Below are 23,257 nucleotides of genomic sequence, written 5' to 3'. Positions count from 1 at the left end.
CAATTGTAAATGACTATTGACTACAAATATTCATTCAAATGCAAAAGAGAATTGCTCTGGGGTTTCTTCTCCTTTAATCTCCTTCTGATTTGATCTAAGCACATCCTTCTAACCTTAATGCAGAGGGGTGGGAGGGACTGGGGGGGGACAATCTGTGAAATTCATACTGCTAATCCCCTGAGGACTTTCTAATTAGACAAGAGTCACTAGGGAGACAGTTTCCTAAAGGTCTTTTGTTTCTCCTCATGTAAAGAACACAGAGAGCAGGTACTGCTGTGCATGGTACACTGAGACTTTTGCATGGTAAAACAATAATGCTTTGAAAGGCAGCAGGATTACCATATCTTCTTGTACTAATTGTCATTCAAAAAGGTGACCTATAAATTTCCCCCTGCTTTGAGCAGAGGTGGTGTGGTGACCTGGTCAACCCAGGTTCAAGTGTCATTGATTGGATGATGATGGACAAGGAAGAGTCCTTTGCCAGACATGAATCTACTTGACATTTCACTCATCAAGCACCTCGGGTTTATTTTCTAAATCAGCCTTTTCTCTTGCTTTGCTTACAGTTTAGCAACAGTGGCATGCACAGGCACATCATCATGTTTGCATCTGGTCCCAGTTCTTGGGAGCAAGCACAAAGGAAAATAAGCCTAGGGATAATTTTCAATCCACATAACTTTTAAATGAATGGGGTGAGCACCAGTCAGGACTGAAATACAGCAAAACTCACATCATTAGGAACTTCAAAAGAGAAGGACTGCAAAGCCTCTCCTGCAGCATCATCAACTAATTTGTCTTTCCTTTGGGAATACTTCTGTTCAAAACCCTAGAAAATAATTCACAATCATGATAACAGTTTCAGAAAAAAGTCAAAGCGATCACCTTAATCAGGCCCTTTTGAAGTTAAATGTACCCCACTTCAAGACATGTAAAGTATTCTCAATATAGGCAAACATTAAACAGATGAAATGCAGAAGTCTGCATCTTTCACTACTCTTGTGTTCACAGACAGGATTACAAATCCATGCTCTCTACTGAAATCATGCAATCAAACCTTTCAAACTTGTGGTTTAATTACTGCTGCTTCCTGAGATATTTAACAGGTTGCAGATATTAAGACACAGTTTTAACAAGTGCCTTTCCAGTTAAACAGGTATAACCTTGAGTGTGAACTAAGTAAGAATAGTGTGTTGGCATTGAACAGAGTGTTTTGGCCACACAGAAAATATGTCACTTGAACCAAATTGGCACTGAAAATATGGTACAGTCCCCCTCTCCTTCCCATGCAAACAGAGGTGTAGTTTTATGATGACAAGAGCGCTTCATTTTGATATGAATAACTGACAATCAATAAAGTGAATGTACTACAACACTCCCCCTGCATCAGGAGCACAGAGCACATCAACCTGGGCACTTCAGTATAAAACACTGGCAGAATGGGCAGTGCTGTGTGATCAGGCCTGCCCTGGGGCCATGAGACACGAAATGGCCTGGGGGAGTCAAAGGGAGCAGAGCACTTCTGCTTATCAGGAGGCAGCTCTGTCCTATCAAGCAGACTGAGCCCCACGGAGTGCAAAGCCTTTTCAGCACTGATTTGCCCTGTCAGGATGACAGGCTTATCTGAGACCTCCCCATGGCTGGCTAGGAGAGATAGCCAGGGTCTGGTGCACTGAGGCACCACTCCTCCCTTCACAAACTTACCACCAGGGTTGAGCTCCCATGTGCTATCATTGCCAATAATGACAGCAAGTGGTTTGGCTAGCTGCACCATGCCATCAAGGCCCTTTGCTCATACAGAATGAAGCTCTGGATACAACTGGTTCAGATTTGCAAAGAAAATGTTTGTTCACTACAAAAAGCAGCTTTGGTGCAGCTGAAAAAAGGGACAAATTCATGCCAAGTTTAATGATTTTTTCTTTTCCCAGAATAGTTAAAACATTTTATCTGTTATTCAAGAATGCTTTAATTTTTCCAGGAAACAGAAGGTCTAAATCTCTCTCCTCTGGATCCTGGCGTCTAAATGAAACATCTTCATTATACAAAGTTGATTCTTGTTCTTTAAGGATGAAAGATGTAACTTCACAGTGAAAATGGAGAGTACTTTTAGGTGATGCAAAATTCATCTTGCAGACCGGAAAATCAGTTTTCTCAGCTCTACTAATGTACATACCTGCTTTTCTACTAATACAACATGATAAAAAAGATCTTGAAAGAAATGAACAATTCTGATACATGCAAGAATACAGAAATATGGCATTTGGCACTCACTGTTGAGCAAGCACAGACTGAATATCAGGTATGAGATGATGGAAGAGCAATCCAGGAGGCACTGGCACTGCTGATTTAGTTGCATAATTTAACAGGTGAAATAGAGAGAGAATCAGCTCCCTGGCTAGTTTTGCAGCTGTCTTTGGTAAAGTGCACAGTGTCCACATAAACTAACAGCAACCCACAAAATATGGCTGGGTAGAAGTAAGTTGTAAGTCAAATACAGCACGATGGAGTGATTTGGGAGCATCAAGGCAGAAGATAAACATGCCCTTGAATGTTTTTATGAGGACAAGCCAGGAGTCCCCATCATGTGGATGACAGAAATTCCTGGCCTCCTGTAGCACAGCCTGGTGTCTGACTGTTCCAGCAAGGGCTCAGCCTGGCCCTTCCTCATGCACTTATAGGATTTTCCTCCTTTACATGACATGACTGATAATTTTCAGGATTACTTCAAGAACTTAATATGTTTGACACCTTTATCCCTCTCTCAGGCCTGGATGGTACTAGCTGGGAAGCTCAGAGAAGAAGGAAGAACAGGCAGATGGAACAGGCCTGACTAGTAAGTGTACAGACAGAAAACATGGGATCAGTGCCATGTGTGACAACCAGGCACAGAGAGTGACCCCACCACTTATCCTAAAAGCTACACGCTCTTCTCCCCTTGCCAGTAGGTCATGTCCACCTTCCTCAGCTTCTCTTTTTGTTCACATGTTGGTCTACTTCTAATATGAAGAATACTTCTAATCTAAGCCCAAATCTGGTTCAAGCTGCAGACAAAATTGGCTATTTTAAATCTCTACATCTTTGAAAAAAATGGCATGTCCTGGAGTATTGGGTAAGTATTGATCATAGCAAATAAAAACAAAACCAGCAGAGTAAACCTGGCTGAAGGCAAAGCAGACATTGTAAGGAACAGCACTGTCCCAGATTGAGCCTGCACCATTTTTCTTGAGACATATTTTTATTGATACATTTTAAAGAAATTGTCAAATGAACACTCATAATTAGAAAATGAATAAAACCCAATGCACATGCTTTAAAGGTATACAGCACCCCACAGACAGCTCTTTCTTTGTTCCCATTTCCTCAAAGCCAGCTTTTTAAGTGGCATTGCAACCTGACTGCTCGTCTATGGTTTTTTGCAAGTTCAACCAATAAAAATCTAGGAATTTCCCATCTTTGGTTATGAAAAGGAAGTTTCCAAAATTGGAGTCACTGATAAACTGAATAACTCCTTTAAAATTGCCTTATTACTTCCGTCTCCTTCCCCAAGCTTTGAGCAGAATAAAATATTTATATGCACCCTGGCAACAGCCCAACTCAAAAATATTATACAGCTTGTCCTATTGATTTCAAGTCCTGTGGAATAAATGCCTATCCATGAGAGTAATGGAGACAGAAATAGCAGTCCAAATTATTATATTTAAAATGTGTATTTTAAATACATATAAGAATTCTCAAGTAATGAACTTTGATCTTTTTGTTTTAATCACAGCTGTAATACATGGTCTTATCCTGATTTAAAATCTTCATAAAATAATCCTGTTCATGCTGAAGGATATGCCTTTCTGATGGCAGGAAGCAATCTTGTTTAGACCATTTTTGCATGGATTTCCTTAATATCAGCTATTACAATATTCTGGATTTGAGACAGGCTATACAGCTTTATTTCCTTTGATTTTATCCTTTAGATTGTAGCATAAATGTTAAGTAAAACATTCCACTGTTTAATTTTAGAACAGAAACTATATCTACATAAAAAAGGATATTTTAAACAGCTGAGAAAATTTTAAAAAATCAACGTCAACTAAAATACAAATGAAGCCCAGGGCACTTGCTACATTTTGCTTTTAAAAAAGGCATATAAACAATAATCTTTCACAGCAAGGCTGCACTTAAATTCACGTTGGGAAAATATATATGAATTCTCATGCACATGAAATGAAATGATTCTCAGGGCTGGCTTGTCTGAGTAAGCAGCAGCTATATGAGCTTTGAAAGGGAAATTTATCTGGAGGAAAAATTATTTTTGCCAAAATGATTAAGTATTTGGAGAGATGACTGTCAAAAAAGAACTGCAAACTTTCTTGGTTAAAATCTTTATTGATTAAATTCCTGTGAAAATATTCATAGGACAAAGCCATAAACGCATTTTCTATTCCACAATGCAATGAAAAAAATCAAATACATCAAAATAACTTTATGGGTAACTGTAAATTTCAGTCAGATCTGATGATACAATAAATTTCATGTGTAGGAGAAAAATGAGGGTATTATATTTAGGAAACATATACTTCTTAATATTACATTTAGGAAGCATACATTTTAAAAAGTATTTATTCTCTGAAAGGATTCAAAATCATTTTTTAGAAATGCAAATTAGGCATAACATGGCGAAAGGCTCTTTTTAAGGCCTTTTTGAAGCAATTGTAAATATGTCACAAGGCATAAGACGTGCTGTTCTCCATGAAGACTCAAAGCAGAGCAAAGCACAGGACAGGAGGTGTAAAGGGAAGGAGGTATATGAAAGATTTGTCTTTGCTCTTGCTACAAAATAACAAAGCTAGGTCTTTCATCAGATTTTTGTCACTGAGCAGAGGCACAAACTCCCCTCCTCCTGCAGCAGGCCAGGGTCTTGATGCATGGCTCAACCACACAAAAGGTTTGAAAAATCCAAGCAGCACCTTTTATGTCACCTTTTAAGAATTATTGTGTAAAGGAGTCACCAGGATGATTACAGAATGAAGGGCCACCCTGTAGCCTGTAGGCAGCTACCAACCTGTGCAAGAGTGTGGACCTGACTCCCGTGAATTCCTGAGATGTGCCACTGTGTTTGTATTTCCACTATGAATCACAGAGCTTTTATTTGACTGCAATCAATAAATTGAAAATATGTTATTCAACTGAGTTACTACTTAACATGCTATTTTTCAGCAGATTCAACAGTCTTATCAGTGCGTGTAAACACTCTGTGGCTATCTCTTAAGCACTAGCAGAGACTGTGATAATGAAGTGCCTGCTATTTAGACATTATTTCCTTAATAACAAAGTTATATGGAAGACTATTCACAGCCTGGCAAGAGGTTTTTTATTTTTTTATTACTTGCAAGGTTTTGTTTGATTTTCAGACTTTCTAAAACACCACACCCTCCTAGGGAAGTCTGCTGAACAGCCACCTGGTCCTCAGCTGTTCTGATGTTAACACCCACCATGGCAGCCTGTGAAAAAGCTATTTCTTCTTTCATCTCAGGAAATTACTGAAGGTAGCAGGCTACCCATAATTTGAAGACTTGAGAATTTAAAATATTTGGGAATAAGGCTAAGTCCCTCATTCACATTTTCATCTGATTTAGAAGAGAACAATTGTGAGATTAGGAGGTGGAATATTTATTTCAATTAAGTTTAATCTCATCTTGCTTTAGTACTGGTGAATCCAGCACAGAGGAAGGGCCATTTGTCTATATATTAACTAAGAAAAGGTTCACCTAGTCAACACTAACTACTGTAATCATCCCCTATTTGTAAAATTAGGCTCAGCAGTTTTTGAATGAAAAGATTTTAAGGATTGAAAGTGGCATTTACAAACAATGCCATTTCTCCCAAATCAAGCTCTGCTCTCTTGCTTGACTTGAAAACTGCTCCTTTTTCCGGCACTGGCACCATCCTTGACTCAAAAGCTGTTAAAGGTCTCACTCAATAGAGCACATAAATATAACCATATGGTACAAAGAAATGGAGTCACTGCAGAGAAAAGAGACTAACAGCCTGTTTTCAAACTCTCCCTGGTCAGAAACTGCTGAAAAGCAAGTGCAGCTTAATCTTCATCCAGAGCCATGCCTCTCCAGGGAATCTGAGGCTCAGTTGGTTTCTGCCCACAGTACAACCATCTAAAAGGATGTCGTGACAAATGAGAGGTGAAATGAAGTCGACTGATATCCCAGCAGGCTGACAGCACAGAGATTTGATCAATCACAGAAAAAAGAGATTGCATTGCTGCACACTATTTCAGCTCAGAATAATTAGTTTCAGAGACACCCTTGCCAAAAAAAAAAAAAAAAGGGAAAATTTTGACTGCAGACTAAACCAGTTTGTAACTAGCATGTTGACGACTTACAAGGCAACTGAAAAAAAAAGGTTTAGTACAGTTTGTGACAATCCAGAAACGATCTTTTTTTTGAGTCTAAACATTCTTCATGTAGAAAATATTAATGAGACAGTCATGCATATTCATGTCCAGTTCCTGGAGACAGTGTTCAAAATAGCTTGTTCTAAAACTTCTACCAAATTTAACTGGCAAAGATCACTAGAAACTTAGTTTATTTTTCTTGAGAGGTTAGGTAAGCAAACTGAAACCACTAGAAGCAGTTTAAACCTCCAAGGCCAAGTTATTAAAAGAACTTTCTTTCAGGAACTCTCCTTTCAGGATATTTTAATCTATAAATTGTGCCATTCCGCTCCCGTCATCCTGCAATGTCTGTCTGGATTGTGCAGTCTCTGATAAGACAAGCACATCTGACAATAATTTGTATATTTAAGGAGACTACAATGTACCCTAGAAAGATGTGAATTAGCAGGACAGAAGACAGCTGCCCCAACAACCATTTCACCCTCTTTATGAGCTTACTGCAATGCCTGTTTTCACTTCAGGAGCCGTACTGACTACAGCATTATGTTTTCCCTCTTCTGTAGTAAGGATTTGCTCTCCTGTTCTGTCTTTGATGGAGGAAAGGGCTCTCAAATAAAACATGAAGTTTGTCCTGCAGTTCCTCTTGCCTGGTCATCTGCAGCAGAGCCACACAAGTGGCGAGTTCCAGCTTTTTAGGACAGTTAATATTATTTATGCTGTGCGTCTGGCATTTCCAAAAGTGGTCCCTGGACAGGCTGTGTCCATATTATGCCTCCACAACATGAACTTTCTACAAGCACTTTCTCAACCACTCCCTCAGATGTCATTGCTTAGGCTTGATCAGGATGAATGCAAGCATAAGCAGGTGTTTTAAGGAGACATTTCATTTTGGGGAGGGTGGGACAGAAGTGCAGTAGTGTCCTCAAAGGAGAGAAAAGGAGGACAGGTTTTCCTATTGCAGAGACAAGCATGGTTCTTATTTGATAAGCTATCTTTGCTCTTGTTATCTACTTCTGTTTACCTTCCTCTCTCTTCATGGCCTGAGAGGAAGTCTGGAAAAACAAAAAACTCCACAATACAAGTGTCTCTTCCTGTTGTTTCTGCTTCAAGGGCTGGCATACTAGGAGTGACCCCACCAGCTTACTGCTTTGGGAGAAGAAAGGTACTGGAACTACCCAGAGACTTCGCTCAAACTATGCTCCCCCCTTCTCTGTTTCCTTCTAATGGCTTGGGATTTCTCTGAAGAAGCACGTGGAATATTGCAAAATTCTCCAGTAAACCTTTGAGCCTTTTGCTGAAATATACTCCTTTAATGACTCAAACAGGTTTTGTTAAGAAAACCCCAAAATGTATATGAGGAAAACTTTCTCTTGACTGATCCAAATTTCTGCTGGGAAGAGAATTCCCTTTCCCCCCCTCTTTTTATGCCTATCCCCACCAAACACTTCATATTTTCTATGTCTTCAGTGGGAGAGTCCTGTGATTTACAACCACCCCTAAACAATCTGGTATTTCATCATAAATTTTACCTGAGCAAATGGCTCCTTATGAAAAAATCTCCGCAAAACTTTCATTCTAAACAAAACAAAATGGGACTGCTCTCTCTCTTTACTTTTTAAAGCTGAAATAACTGAGCAGGTGGTAGACTTAAGCCTAATAACCCAGGATAATGAACTGTATTTTCACATTATATGAAGAGGGGAGAAAACCCAGTGAATCGGTGACTGAATATTTTCCAAGAATCCACACCCTATTCCTCTCACAGACATTGTAGTCTATAGCAATATCTAGGCAATGTCTCTTCTCCTTTTCTCCTGTTCTAGCTTCATGCTTGAATACTTTTGAATCAGGAGATACTCAAGGGCCCAACTCTTTATTAATTTTTTTATTAAAAGACAAACGAAATCCTGTCACTGTGCTTTCTAACAGTCAAAATGAAAATTAAGGTGATAAGAAGAAAGAAAAAAAATACTCAGCTATGTTTATAGACAAATCTTGCTCTGAGATTCTGTCAGTATCTTGCTAGATGCATTATGACTAAGTGCTGCTTTAAGAAAAGAAAAATTAAGAAATCATTAAAAATGTATTGTATCTGTTCAATTCAAGGCCCTAGTAATCAACTTCAGACCCCCAAGGTCACTTGGCCAGCTTGTGATTACAACAGCAACTTCAGCGCTCGGTATTGTCCTACGGCTGTGGCAGGTCAATGGAAAAATGTTCTTTAAACACCATAAGCATCTGATTGTGCAATACCTAAATCAGTGTCATTGATTATTCACAGTGCTGGACCGCTCAAAGCTGGGGAAGTAATTAGGGCTTTTTGTGTGGATTATCCACTGAGAAAAGGTCAAATAACTACAAACAGTGTCAGAAAACAGGAGTCACCAAGGACCTCAGCCTCCGTGATCAGTTAAGAAATGCTAAAGCAGGGTTTGATAATGATGTGCTTATGCCAGGTTCTACAGGATTTGATCATTCTGTCATAGAAATCCAATGAAGCATGAGTGATGGCTACTTTTTCCTTTGAAGCTTGCCTCAGGTCCCTGATGCCCGTCAAGCAAGTTTGTCAGTGAAACTTGACTGAGAAGAATTTAAAAGGCAGTTTTTGTTCCAAGGGGAAATGTACATATGTATCTGTATATACATGTGGGTGTGTAAGCAAATGACTGACCAGTCATTTTAGACACATAGTTTCTAATTTAGATCAATGTACTTGTTTTGCTCCATATTTTGTCCTCCCTACAGAAAAGCCTGCATTTGCCAAAGGGCCATGCTGAATTCTCTCACAGAGCTTTTATCAGAATACACCTCCCAACTCTCCAAATGGGAAGTCTGTACAAAGAACAGCCTTTTGCTAATGACTTTCTCCCTACTGAAATGTGAGAAGCAATAAAAGAAGTCTCTAGTTTTGTAACAGCATTTCCAGCGTTTGCTGAGTTTACAAGGGTACTGCTACTTAGCAACACCTTGTAAATTTAATTGCTAAGCCAGGGTGTACAAAGCATTCCAGTTCCATATGGGAGCCATTCCTTGCAGACCTCCTTCCCTGGGAGTTCCCAATGTTGTAAATCTCTTCCCCTCCTCCCATCTCTAAATTGCACTAACACTTTGGATGATTAGAGCTGCAGAAGTGATCAACATTTTCCCCTAGTCATTCCTTTCCATTGATCATTTAAATGAGGGATTATTCTGTTTTCCTATTTTAGCCCATGGATCAATTGTATAAAACAATAGATGGAGGTTAGTTCAGAAAATTGGTGCAACAAGAGAAATAAGCAAAGATGCTCTGTACAGGGAAAAGTTACTTTATAATAAAAACCAATGAGAGAGGACAAACAACACAAAGAAACAAGCAAAAAAGCAACAGTAGTAGCTAACAATATGTAGATTTGGCAGAGTAAAAGCAGGATCTAGTAATGCCTATAATGAAAATACTGGAAGGGAGAGTAGGGTGGCACTGCTCAGATGGAAGTTATAGGGGCAATTCACAGACCTCTGGCTTCTACTACATCACAGAAGAGTACTTCTAGTGTGCAATGACTGCTTGATGGCTTTATTTTTAATGGAAGCCTTATGCCACTGAAAAGAGAATTGGAAGAGTAACAAACTTTTGAAAGGCTGAGCAATTGGGTCATCTTCTAGGACTTGATGGATAAAGAGCTTGGAAAGAAGAACAGGTCCTCTCAGGCTCATCAGACATCTGAAAGTAGATATATAGATATTTTGTGGGGTTCTACTCCTTGGACTTATGGTCTTGGCAAAATAAAAGAACTTGTCCTGGTGGAGACAGCATGCTTAAAGCTAACAGGGTGGTCTATTTTCTATAAAATGTCTGCTTAAATACTGTTATCTGGAAAATTGGTGCATCACTTTCCTCTTAGGACCCCCATTGAACTCAAATGTTAATGATGTGGAATAAAAATTTCATGACCACAAGTGAAGTTAGGCCTAGTGCTATCAGGTAGCACTGCAGCCTAATTAATATATTTATATAGTAAATTCCACAGGGTGGTTAATTTAGTGTTAGTCTTCTTAAATTTGCTGTGGTTCCATATTTGTCAAAATATTATGTATCAGGCCCAGGTGTTTTGCAGACCTCTGGAACATTTTTATTTGACTTCTATTTGTTTTTCCCACCTCCTTTCTTTCTACTGAGACTAAAGATGTAGCTCAGGTACCAAGCAGGAAGAGTGATGAAGAGGCAAAAAGCCATAACACACAGAGCCAGATACAGCTTCTCTTTGCCAGTGGGATTTTCCAGATCTTCGGGTACTTTGCAGGACAGCTCATGATTTGAACAACTTAGAAATACTTAGATAGTTACTTGGAAATACATGCTTGGGAAAACCAGAAATTAGATTGGAGTTATGAAGGGAGAGAAAGGGTATAAGTTAACATTTCATGTTATTAAAAAATTCAACCCAGAGTAAAATGATGTAGACATCACTTAAGCCTTAGAAGAAAGATCTACTGTAGAAATCATCTATTCATGATGTCTTATTTCCCATCCCCAAAGTCCCAGGAAAGAGCAATGCAGCTTCTCTGTTACTGAATTTATCACAAAGGGGATATGCTGCAGAAAGGCTGCTGGCACCAATTTTTGCAGGTATCCAACTCCAGAGAGTTAGAAGAGGCCAAATGGATGCAAAGCAGAGAAGCCCCTGATCCATGCATTCCCTGGCCCTTGAGGCACTGACAGCCAGTGGGAGGGCACAGGGAGGCTGGGGCAGCAGCGCTGGGTTGAGCTGCATGGGCACAGGCTGAACCCAGAGAGAATTGCACATCCCCTGGCTGCTCTACCTTGTCTGTACTGTGTCCAAATACTTGGGCAAGCAGCAAACATGGCTTAGAGCAGACTTTCCATTCCAGGGCAAATCTGGAAGCTGTTCTGTTCTGCAGTTAATCCTTACCAAGATTAGGAGCTTTATCACTATCTGTGTAACTGTGACAGGGAGATTCCACTATGGCACTTTCATCATCCATACACAACAGAGAGGATCTGAGTTTAGGCACCTACCTTTATTCCAGTCAGTAAAAAATAAGTATTGCTTAACTATTTTATCAGAATTTTATTTTATTTTCCACTATGACTTACACAGTAAAACTTTATTGTAACATATTGCAAACTAAAGGTATATAGCTCTCCTATCAACAACTGTATTCTGATTTGTAGTCCAATAAACTTTCTTGCTGCAGATTTCAGGTGTACAGTTGTGTTGAGGTGTAATATATCACCACAGCATTTTTAAACTCAGACCAATAATGTATTCAATTAGAATGGAAATAAAACATCTAGTTTTCCTTACAATAAATCTTTTACTAAAACCTCTACATCACATGTTCAACAAGGAAATAATACATGTCATTCAGACTAAGAGTTACTGTAGACTGCTGAGGGAAACATGCAGTTCTGGAGGTTTCATCAGTCCTGTGAAATCCTGCAACACGGTAAGTGTACAAATTAGAAAAGGATGTAATATGTTACTAATGACACCTCTTGGGATATTCTTTGAGCCCATATTTACTGTTATGATCAGTGGCCTCATTTAAGCTGCAGGAGTTGAAAAGTAATAGAAAAGTTGAGTGAAAAACACCTCTGAGCTCATTAGATGTGGCTGTAATTCAAACTCAGAAGGCATTTCTTTTCTTCTCTGTCATTCTTCAAGCACTGGAAATATAGTGCTTGAGCTCCTAATAAAAGCATTATACATGATCACGTATCTACAGGCCCTGCAAAACACGTTTACACCTCGACATCTGTAGCAGTGCCACAGCCTGAGCAGCACCCTAATTCACCCCAGATGTCTCTTTAAAGGAAATACTGTAGTAGGGCTACTGTTCATAATATTTTCTGAGCACTGCCTTTATTACTTTGAAAGACTTTGATTTTTCAAGTGTCACAGACATTTGCAGTCATTTTTTTTCTCCTGTGGAGGAGAAAGCCGTATCACATGTTTAAACGTGAATAAAGATTTTGGTAATATTCACCCCTGGAAATGTCAGTTGGTGAATATATATCTATCCCCATCCATCAGCTGTGTTATATAACAAGGATTTCATTATGTGCAGTCTCTGTGCAGCAGAGCACACACATTGTCCCAGTATTGTATCGGATATTGCTCGGAGCGCTCTCAGAGAGCGGCGTGCCACAGCTCCTTACCCACACTCCAGTCAGCACTTTGCCGGCTCAGAAGGGTGCCAGATGCTCTGCAGTGTTCGGTGATGCTCACTTCACAGCCAGGACTGTGCTGAATGAGACTCCATGAGGATGGGTCCCCAAACAACTCCCTCCCTCCGTCCCTCCGTCCCTCCGTCCCTTCCTCCCTCCCTCCCTCCCTCCCTCCCTCCCTCCCTTCGATAGAGTGGTGCTGATGAGGGGCTCAACAGCCATCCCACCACTCTGTGAGGAGGGAACAAGCCAAACTAAACTGTAGAGATCCCCAGCACCAGAAGCACAAAAAAGAGCCAAAACTCCGGGTCCAGATTTCTAGAGACATGCAGGATTCCTGGTCAAAACTACACCCAAACAATTTCTGACATGTGCTGTCTGTACTTATCCCAGGGTCCCTAAGGAGCATGATCAAACTCTGGCCACCACAGAACCACAAAATGTTTGAGGCTGGAAGGAGCCTCTGGAGATGATCTAATCCAACTGTCCCGCTCAGAGCAATGTCAGCTGGGGCAGCTTTCTAACTGAACAGTCAATATTGCCCGGTCTAGTTCCAATTATCTTTAGAGATGGAAGTTCTGTGATCTCTCTGAGTAAACTTGTTCTAGAGTTTGATCATCCTCATACTTCTTCAACATGAATAATCCTCCCTTTCAGCCTCTCCTTATGGATCAGATGCTCTTTTCCTTTAATTATCTTCATGGTCGTTTTCTGAGCTTGCTCCAGAAGTAAATTCTGTACAGGGGAGCCCAGGACTGGACACAGCACTTCAGGCATGGTATCATCAGTTCTGAGTAGAGGAAAATAATGACCTTCCTCAACCTGCTGGTTATCATCTTCTTAATGCAACCCAGGATCCTGTTAGCCTTCACTGCCACCCTGGCACATTGCTGGCTCATGCTCAGCACGGCATCCACAGGGATTGTGAAGTCCTTTACTACTAAGCTGCTTTCTGGATGGTTACCCCCAGCCTCTAATTGGTGCATGGAATTATTCCTCTTCAGCTGAAGAACTTTGCAATGCCCCGTCTTGTAGTGCAGGACTTTGCAGTTCCTCTTCAGCTAGATCCCAAGGGTGTGGAGGCTGCTGAGTCTGGTGGTGTTTGGGCTCAGTTTAGTGGGACAATTATTGGCAAAGGTTCACTGCTTTTAGCAATATCAGCCCTGACTTTGGAGCTATTTAATTGCTGGAGATGCTGAAATGCTGGACATGCAGCTGGTAGGGACCACAGCTACTGCTCCAAGCCCGTGTGAGAACCCCTTCACCCTGGGCCACAAGCTTCAGCACCAATACACTGGTACTTGGGGCTGCAGTATTTGAAGATGTGAAAGTGATAAATAAATGTGGTCAAACCTGTTGTGTGCATACAATCACAACTGAGTGACTTCAAGACCAGAATGAACATTCTAATTTCTTGTTTGTTCTCCCCTCCTCCCTGCCCCAATTCAATATTACATTAAGAAAAGATCCAGCCCTGAACACCATTTAAATACTACATTAAGATCCAGCCCTGAACACCTCTTGAAGAAAAATCACACTGATGTCAATTTGCTGTCAGGTAAGGAAACAGTAAGGTGTCTTCCTTTTGTTTCCTTTCTTGTATAATCTGTTTAGCTCCTGAGCCCTCCAAAATGTATATGAGGACATTCCACAGTAACAGAAGGGTTCATAAACAAGATCAATATATAAATAAAATTAGCCATCATTTAAATATGAAAGCTGTGATCTCTTTGTATTTAAAGCATGTAGCATATTTTTGAATCATTCCAGCATAATTTTCAACCCTCTCTTCCCACAAAATCCACTTTGGAAGCCATCCAGGGCACTTGTAAAAGCACTGCACCGGATGACTTACTGAATAGCTTGGATTTTGTCAGAAAAAAATTCAAATCATGCTTCACAGTTATTTTTTTAATTTGAAGAAAATACAGACATGAAAAAGAGATTTAATTTGTCATTAGGGTATACCCAACTGAAACCTTTCTAAGTGAATAAAACAGTGACCAAAATATAATGAAAACAGCTCTTATCTTTTTCTTTTGCACCTACCATGTAGGTATTTTTAAAGTGAGGTAAGGGTCATGTTTTGAATTTTATGGAATACATTCCAATGGGGGAAGACAGGGAGAAGAAACAATTAGGGAGAGAGGTTGAGCTGACAGTGCAGTTTCTATGCAGTGACAACCACATGTATTCATAAATATTTTACAAGTGCAGCTTTCAGACTAGTAAATTTAACTGCCACATTAATGCAGCTTGCAAGTTTATAACATGGACATTTGTGTGTTGCGAATGTCCAGTATTCTGTCCATGGTGACAGTAAAAGGTTTCCATTTTGAAGGCTTTTCTCCTGCAGAGTGATTTCCAGATGTAAGGCTCTTGTCTTATACTGCAGCTGTGCTACTTGTATAGTACTACAATGCATCAATTATTAATTCCATTGAAAGATGTCACAAATATACTACTTATGACATATTCTGTACTGTCCACGAATGGAGCAGAATCTTTTCATGTCCAAGAAGACCACAGAATGGTCTCAGGAGCGCTGCAGAAAAAGTTGCATGCATTTTACATTCAGTGCATTTTATTACTAGCAGTACAGAGGTTCTGAAATGAAACTGATGAAAATAAATGTTGTAATCAGAGCCAATTATGAACAAAGTGATTTCAGCTGACATTCAGAAATGTCATCAGTATCACAAATACCACTACTCAGCATTAAGATTGTTTCCCATAAGTCAGTGTTAAAATTAGTGGTCATTTGAAGAGCTTAAATATCGTTCAGCAAATGGTGTGGATCTTTCCACTTCTTTGGCTAAAGCAGGGAAAGAATGAAAAATGTTGTCCTAAAAGGAAGATGACATTGTTAAAGAGCAGACTAGAACCCAAAAAAAACTTAGAGGGTCTGGAAGAGCACAAAGAGAAGAAGCCACCAAAACTGGACTTTGTGAGGGCAAATGCCATGATCACCCTAGAGAGCAGAGGTATTTTGTATTGAGTCTCTACATCTAACTTCTGGATTCTGACATAATACAGAAATGAAGAAAGGTCAAGGGGAAAGCAATACAAAGTAAGAAAGAAGTTTCTTTTGGAAATTTCTAACCTGTGTTGTGAAACCTGATTTTACCTAATCCTGTACTGAAACTTATTTTAATCTTTCACAAGAATTATACTCTTGGCTGCAAAACCAGACCCACCCCACGAGCTGTCATGTCAAGGGAGCATTAAGCCCATGTCAAAGGATGTGGTTTGATCCAGCTTGTCTTCCCTACAGCTTCTGCTGATGGCAGTTCTGCAGAGCTTTTGATGAAAACTAAATCTTCTCATCTCTGGCATATTCCTCATGAAAAGACAGCGACAAACACTTCAAGCACAGAAGGTATGTGCTATATGCATTTTCCTCTACAAGCCAAGGTGAATTTGTCCCTGTGGACAAATGCTTCAAAAAAGCTGTCTGTCAATAGAATTGATGTCTGGCTCCTTGACTGTTTTCTGCCAGAGTCCAATCCTTTCAATATGCACCAATCTGATTAATCCTTCAGTAAGTAGCAAGGTGGTGCTTATTAGAAGAAACTATTCTTTGCAATGAAATGAGCTGCATACTAAAAAATTCTTCTATTTTACCCTTTGCATGCACATATCACAATGGTTTGCAGGCAGTTACAACCAAATCCACTCTGGATTATCTCTTCTAGATTACTTGGTTTGAAGAATAAGACCCCCCCCCCCATCCTGTAAACTGCAGACACTATTTCTTTTCATTGTTTCTAATGAAAGAAATTATACCAGTCAAGTGTTTGTTAGAGTAACTCATGAAAGCTGCTCTAAAACTGATTGAATCAATTTCCCTCTATCTTGTTCCTTCTGACCTGAGCAATTTTTAAGAGTTCAAGCCAAGCAAGCGCAATCCATGACTGACATTATATCCATACATCTCCTTTCCCTTTCTGTTCCAGGAGTTCTACTGTATATCCCAGAGGACTAAGTCTTCCAAGCAAGAGACAAGCCACATGGGAGGATATCATGTGTTGGAACATGAAATCCAATTGTTCTCTGCAATGATATCCAAGAATCTCCACTTTCTCACACCATACTGAATGCATATGTAGTAATTGTTTAGCTTCTAGGTGTAAGAACAAAGTATTGCTTAATTTATTTTTTGTCTAGTGTCTTACAAGTCAATGTGATAAAGACACAAGTAGGCTATGAGCCTTCCTCTAGGTTTTCTGTTTACACGTAGGTATGTCAAATATTCTCAAAGTGGGGATTGTCTAAGAAAAATATTTTGTTGAAGAAATAAGATGGCCAAAATCCAGATATTCTAATGCACCTCATTGTCTTACATGCATATACATTTTAAATGGAAACTTCTCAGTTATTCCAACAATGAAAAAACAATTCTGTTACTGAAATGAATATGATAATATTTCATTTGTGTCTTACCATCAGCCTCCTTTTCAGAGAAGGTCTTATTTCTCTCAAATGTTCTAGGGGGTAGGAAGAAAGGTTAGTTGTACTTCTTCTGGGACCAACCCTGCCCTGTTACAACTCTTAATTTTTTCTAAAACCTCTTTGAAAACTTTTCTGGATTTGATTTATTTTTCATCCCAGTCCCAGATAGATACAGGCAATAAGCAATATGCCCTCTGCTTGCTCCCTTCCAATCTTGTATGCACAGTTATTAATCTTCATAATGTTTCTCAGACAGGTCTTTGTTCCCTAATGACTCCAGGCACACCTTTGGGCATATTAGTAGGCAAAACCCCTGGTGTTTTCCAGGAAAGATTTCCCATAGTTTAGTTTATGAACCAAGTTCTGAATGTTTACTTAGGCACTCATTCAAATTTAGACTGAAATTTTTAAAAATAGCAAGCAGTTGCTGCCATCAGTGTTGCATGGGCTGAGACTTTTTTCCAATGTATTTTCTACACTTAAGAGCCTAACTTTTGTTGTAAGACAATGTCACAAAAGTTGCCTAATCCCATTTTTAAAGTGAAGCTTTGCTGTGGCAATCATTTAAACCTAAAATGTGGAGTGAGTCAATATATACATCCCTTTAAAAACACTACAGAAATTGCAAGGAATTTAGATTACATGCCACGTTGCCTGTCTTCAGAGTTCTAATATTTTTGTTTCAGAAAAATGAATAAAAGGAAAATATACTTCATATATTGTAGTGTCAGCCTACCAAATGTCCATTAAATATGGAGGACCCAAAGTCACAAAATTTAGAATTAGATGTGATTCTAAAAGCCACATAGCAGTAAAAAAAGTCAGTATTATTCCTTAGTCCTACTATTTAGAATTAAGGAACGAGTTAATTGAGTTTGTGAAAGTCTTAACCTCTTCAAGAACACTTTCTTTCACCATGTTTTGTCTAAACATTATTTATTGAAACAATTTATTACGCAAATTAATATTTAGAAAAAATTTGTAATTTTCAAGCTAACTACCTCATTGTCAGTACTGCAATGCCCTTATTTGAAACAGGTGCTCCATTGACATTATTTTAGAATTGATTAACTTTTTACCTTCCCATTTTCAGAGGTGGAATAACACTTCACCTATTACTTCTCAGAGTTTATCTTACTGCTCAGGGAATTATGTTGAAAAGGTAAGCTCTCTTGTGATCTGGGACACAATCAGCTTTGCAGGACAGGCCAAGGCAGACTACATCTCATTCAACAAAAGATACTGCACCAAAGTAAATATTTAAGATTTCCTATTATTTTTTAGCTATTGCCCATACTTTTATTAATTATTAGTTACACTATTATGTTTATTCCCTCCATCCTCTATTGCTCAATAGTCTTCTGCCTTCCAGTTTGTAAGGGAGAAGATTTATACATTAAGAAGGCTTGTATATGGAAAAGGAGTATGAGCAATTTCTTGGGATGCAGTCTTTGTTGCACTGACTGAAATGCCAAGCCTCCTACTGCCTCAATACTTTTTAGCAGTTCACTTTATTAGGTCCCACCTGTGAAGTGAAAAGGAATATGATTATTGAAGAAAGCTTGCTTTTACTTGACAGGTTTCAAGTACCAGATTTAATTATCATGCCATAAACTGACAATTTCAAAGGATAATGTTCGGATAAATACTGTGTTAATGCCAACACATTAAACACATTTTCTCATTATGCCAATTGGAAAGGAAACAATATTTTCCTTGCCATGGGCACATTAGAACATGGTCAGGCAGGAGCTGTAACAAAAACAGGTAACATTTTTATTATCATTAAGGAGAATATGTTCAGCTTCAAACATGGAACTGGACATCAATTCCTGCAGGCAGCTACTATCCATAACATGCAATTTTAAATGAGCCATCCAAGAATGTTGTGGTTTTGGTGCTAAGCATTTATTCATGTATGTCTATGTATGTGCCCAATACTGTCTTGGAAACTTTTTGGTTTAAACCACATTAGAAATGAGCAAATGTTTCTCAGATACTTAAATTATTTAAAATTTCATGAAAATATGAAGATGAATAGGAGATGAGGTTCTATAAATTCTGAGAGGCTGAAGTGTGAGTTCAAAAGTCTTAAGACTAAGATAATCCGCACTGTAAACAGTAGGATCTTTCATACATGCCAGATTGCAAAAAACCCCCCTCAGGAATCAACCACAAGACAAAAACTGTTTTAGTAGATCCGGTGCTCAACTTATTTAGAAAGAAGGCAATATATTCTGCAAAAGAATAGATCAAGGGTAACTACCTGTTTGCTCCTCCATGCACTCACAGGACCCATGTGATCAGGAGTCCCTTACTTGAGAGCTTCTCCTGTCCAGAGAGGCTCCTGGGCTGGTGGGGCTTCCCACGCCCCTCAAAAGTGGTGCACTTTTGCAAGCAATACCCAGACATACCCAGATACTCCTTGCAGTGAAAACAAACCATTGCCTATCTCCTCCATTTTCCTCTTTGATTCAGGAACATGTAGAAGTAAGCTCATGTTGAGCTTGACATAATTATTTATTTTCTTTTATAGAAAACTGATAGATGCAGCTAGCAATCTGTGTGATAAAAGTGCTACGCCTACCAGTATGCCATCCCCCACCCTTTTTAGATAAATACATGCCATGAAATGTGACAAAAACTGTGCCAATCAGATTCTCCTTCTACAGTCCTGCTTTCAGATAAGCCATCTACAGAGTGCTTTACTTTGCTAGTGTTACAAAACCAAAAGAAAACAAAATATGGAGGAGACAGAGATTGAGAGAAAAAGGACAATCTTTTGAGTAATACAGCCTTCGGGTCTATGTTTATGAAGCCACAACATGGGAGATTAACAAATCTTGCTGCATCCTTCCTGAGGTACAGATGATACAGTCTGGATCTTCTCTAAGCTGCTACTCTTATGTTACTGAATCTTTTGAAGAAAAAGTTAATGATGTTGTGAAGGAACTACAAGAGAACAAGGCTTCTTCCATTTAATTTCTGCTCTCCAAGTGACTTGATTTTGCTGAAAAAGGAGTGAAGAAACTGTCCACAGGGGTTTTCACCCCAAGGTGTTTGCTGTTATGCCAGACAATGCTGGGAAGCATCGATGTGTTGCATTTATTCAAGACTGATACTACTCTAGCACTGCTGTATCTTTGACTCTCACTACATTCCCATTGCTATCTGACTTATCTCTTGGTGCATCTCTGAGAAAGAATATACATATCTATACATTGGTGCTGTTAATATGTAACTCACAAAGACACTTTAGTTTAATCACATTGCTGGCCAGCAAAGATCTGTTGCATAATTTTGGCAAAGCATCAACACCTCTTTAACCACACTCACACATGTCAATTTTTATATGCAGAGCCATGTCCCATCAGGACAAGAATGTGAAAATTAATTCAGATGACATGTGGTTGGTATGGTGCAAATAAACAGTGTTCTGACATATCTCAAAGGCATTTGCATAACTGCAAGGTGCAGGTGTTTCCAAGAATCCCTGGCATGACTTTTGAATGACAGAGTATTTAGCTTCAGGCTTCCTGGCCAAAATACATTCCAAAGACTATGGAAAGAAAAGAAACATACCACCTCATATAATAATTCCTAAATATTACTGTATCAGATGGTGATGACTTTCTGAGGAAACTACAGATAAGCTGGGGGGAGAAAGAAAAATCCCAAGAGAAGGCAGCTGTAAGTATGGATATGAACTGGCAATCTCAAATACATGAGACATTCAAATCCTTTGGATTAAGTTTCTGCACTAACTTGGCAATGCTTTGAGATAGACAATTCTTTTCCTGTTGCTTGCAGTTGACATGAATTTACTGGAAGCACTGACTCATGCTTAATTAGTGGTGCCTTGGGTTATTTTTATATTGTTGTTATGTGTTTATAGCATCTACTATTTTTAAGGCATGTCACTATTCTTCAGAAGACTTCATTGAGATTTGGCACAATGACTGTTACATAAGGTATTGAAACCTAAAAAACCATATATTTTATATGTATATATTTAAAATATCTTGTTATGACTCAATTCCAATCAGACAAATCTATGGATGATAAGCTTTCTTCATGTAAGTCAGTTAATCAAGTAATGGATTAGTTATTAGCTAATACATGGAGTTGGCTCCACACCTAAATTCCTCAGAGATAATGAAATTATACCTATTAGAATTATTGCACAGCTCTTTGTATCTGCATAACAAGACTTTTCTATCTGTGAGGAGAGCAGGAAAGCGTTAAAATTTTAAATCCCTGGCAAACCTCAGAGGAAAACATCTTTGTTCACAGTGTTTGTTCACCACATGGTGCATGCTTCAGAAGGTGCTAAATCAGCAAAACTGCTGAATTTGAAATATCGGAAACATTCATCTGCCTCTGAATTCAGTTATGCTATATGTAAAGATCCCAAATAGAATGTGATAGTATAACAGCAATGTGGAATTGCATATTAAACATACCTAACCTGCCATTAAAAACCTCTAATTACAGTCATCAGAAGAGTCCCTGTGCTGCTACTTGTCATGCAATATCTATATCTCATTTTAATGGGAGAATATAGTATTTCTGATTATGTCGCCTAATGTACAATGTATGAAAGTTATGGGCCTGAACCTGTTCCCATGGAGGTCAATGGCAGTTTTGCCATTGTCTTCAATTAGAACAGGATGTCATTTTACGACACTAGAGTTTCATTTGCATTAATTAATTTACTTAGCAGGTAATGAAAAACCTGAGAAAGCAGCCCTCTGGCTCATGAGTCTGGCACCGTATTTAATATTTTCATTAGGAATAATTGCATTGATAAACTTCTAAGCAGAAAAGGGTAAGCTAGATCAGTGTATTAGGCAAAATCAAGCAGTTGATTGGGAAGCCCTGAGACTGCCTTCCATGCCCTGGCCTTGTTTTCTTTCATTTGTTAGTGACTAGGCCTAGGATGTTGAATCTTTAATGCTTAGCAGTGTTAGATTTAGGCACAACAGTTTGGTACTTTATGGATGAATATGATTTATACATCACGGAGACATTTTCTCAGCAGACACTGCAGAACTGGTAGCTGGTTTTTGGGTCAGTAGCCTCAACAGAGGAACAGCAAAGATAGATGGGAGATGAGGCTGAGGGACATCTTCACATCATGGTTGAAGCCAGGAGATCTCCACCTGGGAAGATCCATACAGATGTCAGTGAAGGCAATTACAATCCTGTGGAAGCAGACTTATATAAGGTGCTTTGAGCTCTTAAATTACATGTAAACCAGATCAGTCTCATAACTTTTTTAGCTTTTAAGGTGCTAACAGCATCTACAATGTTAGCATCAGGCTCATGCCTGGGAAAGATAGGAAGCTGCAAAAACAGCGATGGAGACAGTCCTGCCAAGTGAGAAGGACTGCACTGTGTCAGCTGCTGGGCATGTAGGGTAGCCCCAAAATGCACACTCTGGCACCACAGAAATACAAGGACTCCATACATAAAACTTCTCACAGAAAGGACAGGAATTAAATTATCTTCCAGTGTGCCAGTGACAGCTGAAGGATTACAGTGGCCTGCTGTAGTGGTGGTATGGCCCAGCAGTGCATGCACTTGTTCAGGATTTCTGTGATCTGATCTCCACAGGCTGCCACATACTTCCCCTGTCTAGAAGACAGAAGTCTGGCAAAGCCACTTCTCCTTCTGGGCACTGCTTCTACAGCCTGGGGGTAATAACTCCTCTTTACCTCCTAAGGTTTCTGTTTTGGTTGGGTTTGTAAGGTGCTTAGTTATCCAAGTGTTGGGAGCTATAAAACATCAAGATCAATTGAAAACCCGTCAGTCAGAACTTGAAAACCCATCAGTCTCTGTATTCAGAGCTTTTTATTAAATTAAGAAGTAAAAAAAAAAAAAAAAAAAAAAAAAAAAAAAAAAAAAAAAAAAAAAAAAAAAAAAAAAAAAAAAAAAAAAAAAAAAAAGTGAGACAATTTTGGCTTGAAGTCTGCTTGTCCTCTTTAGCATATTGCTATGATTGTCCTGGAATACTTTTAGCCAGGCATACTGTACTTTATGGACATTACTGTAGAAATACTTGCTGAGAAAAGCTATTTTATTAATTGGGTATTCTCACTGTAAGTCATGTGATATCCCAGAAGACACTTTATTTATAAAGTGTATTTGCATCAGGAGTTTTTCAAGGTTCTCTATTTTACAATATAATAGTTCACAGTGTAAACTAAATCCATTGAGGTGAAGCTTATTAGTTGAGC

The sequence above is a fragment of the Melospiza melodia genome, chromosome 1 (genome assembly GCF_035770615.1).
Source record: "Melospiza melodia melodia isolate bMelMel2 chromosome 1, bMelMel2.pri, whole genome shotgun sequence".
Classification (NCBI taxonomy): Eukaryota; Metazoa; Chordata; class Aves; order Passeriformes; family Passerellidae; genus Melospiza; species Melospiza melodia.
The sequence above is the reverse complement of the archived record's forward strand: the minus strand, read 5'-3'. Positions refer to the sequence as shown.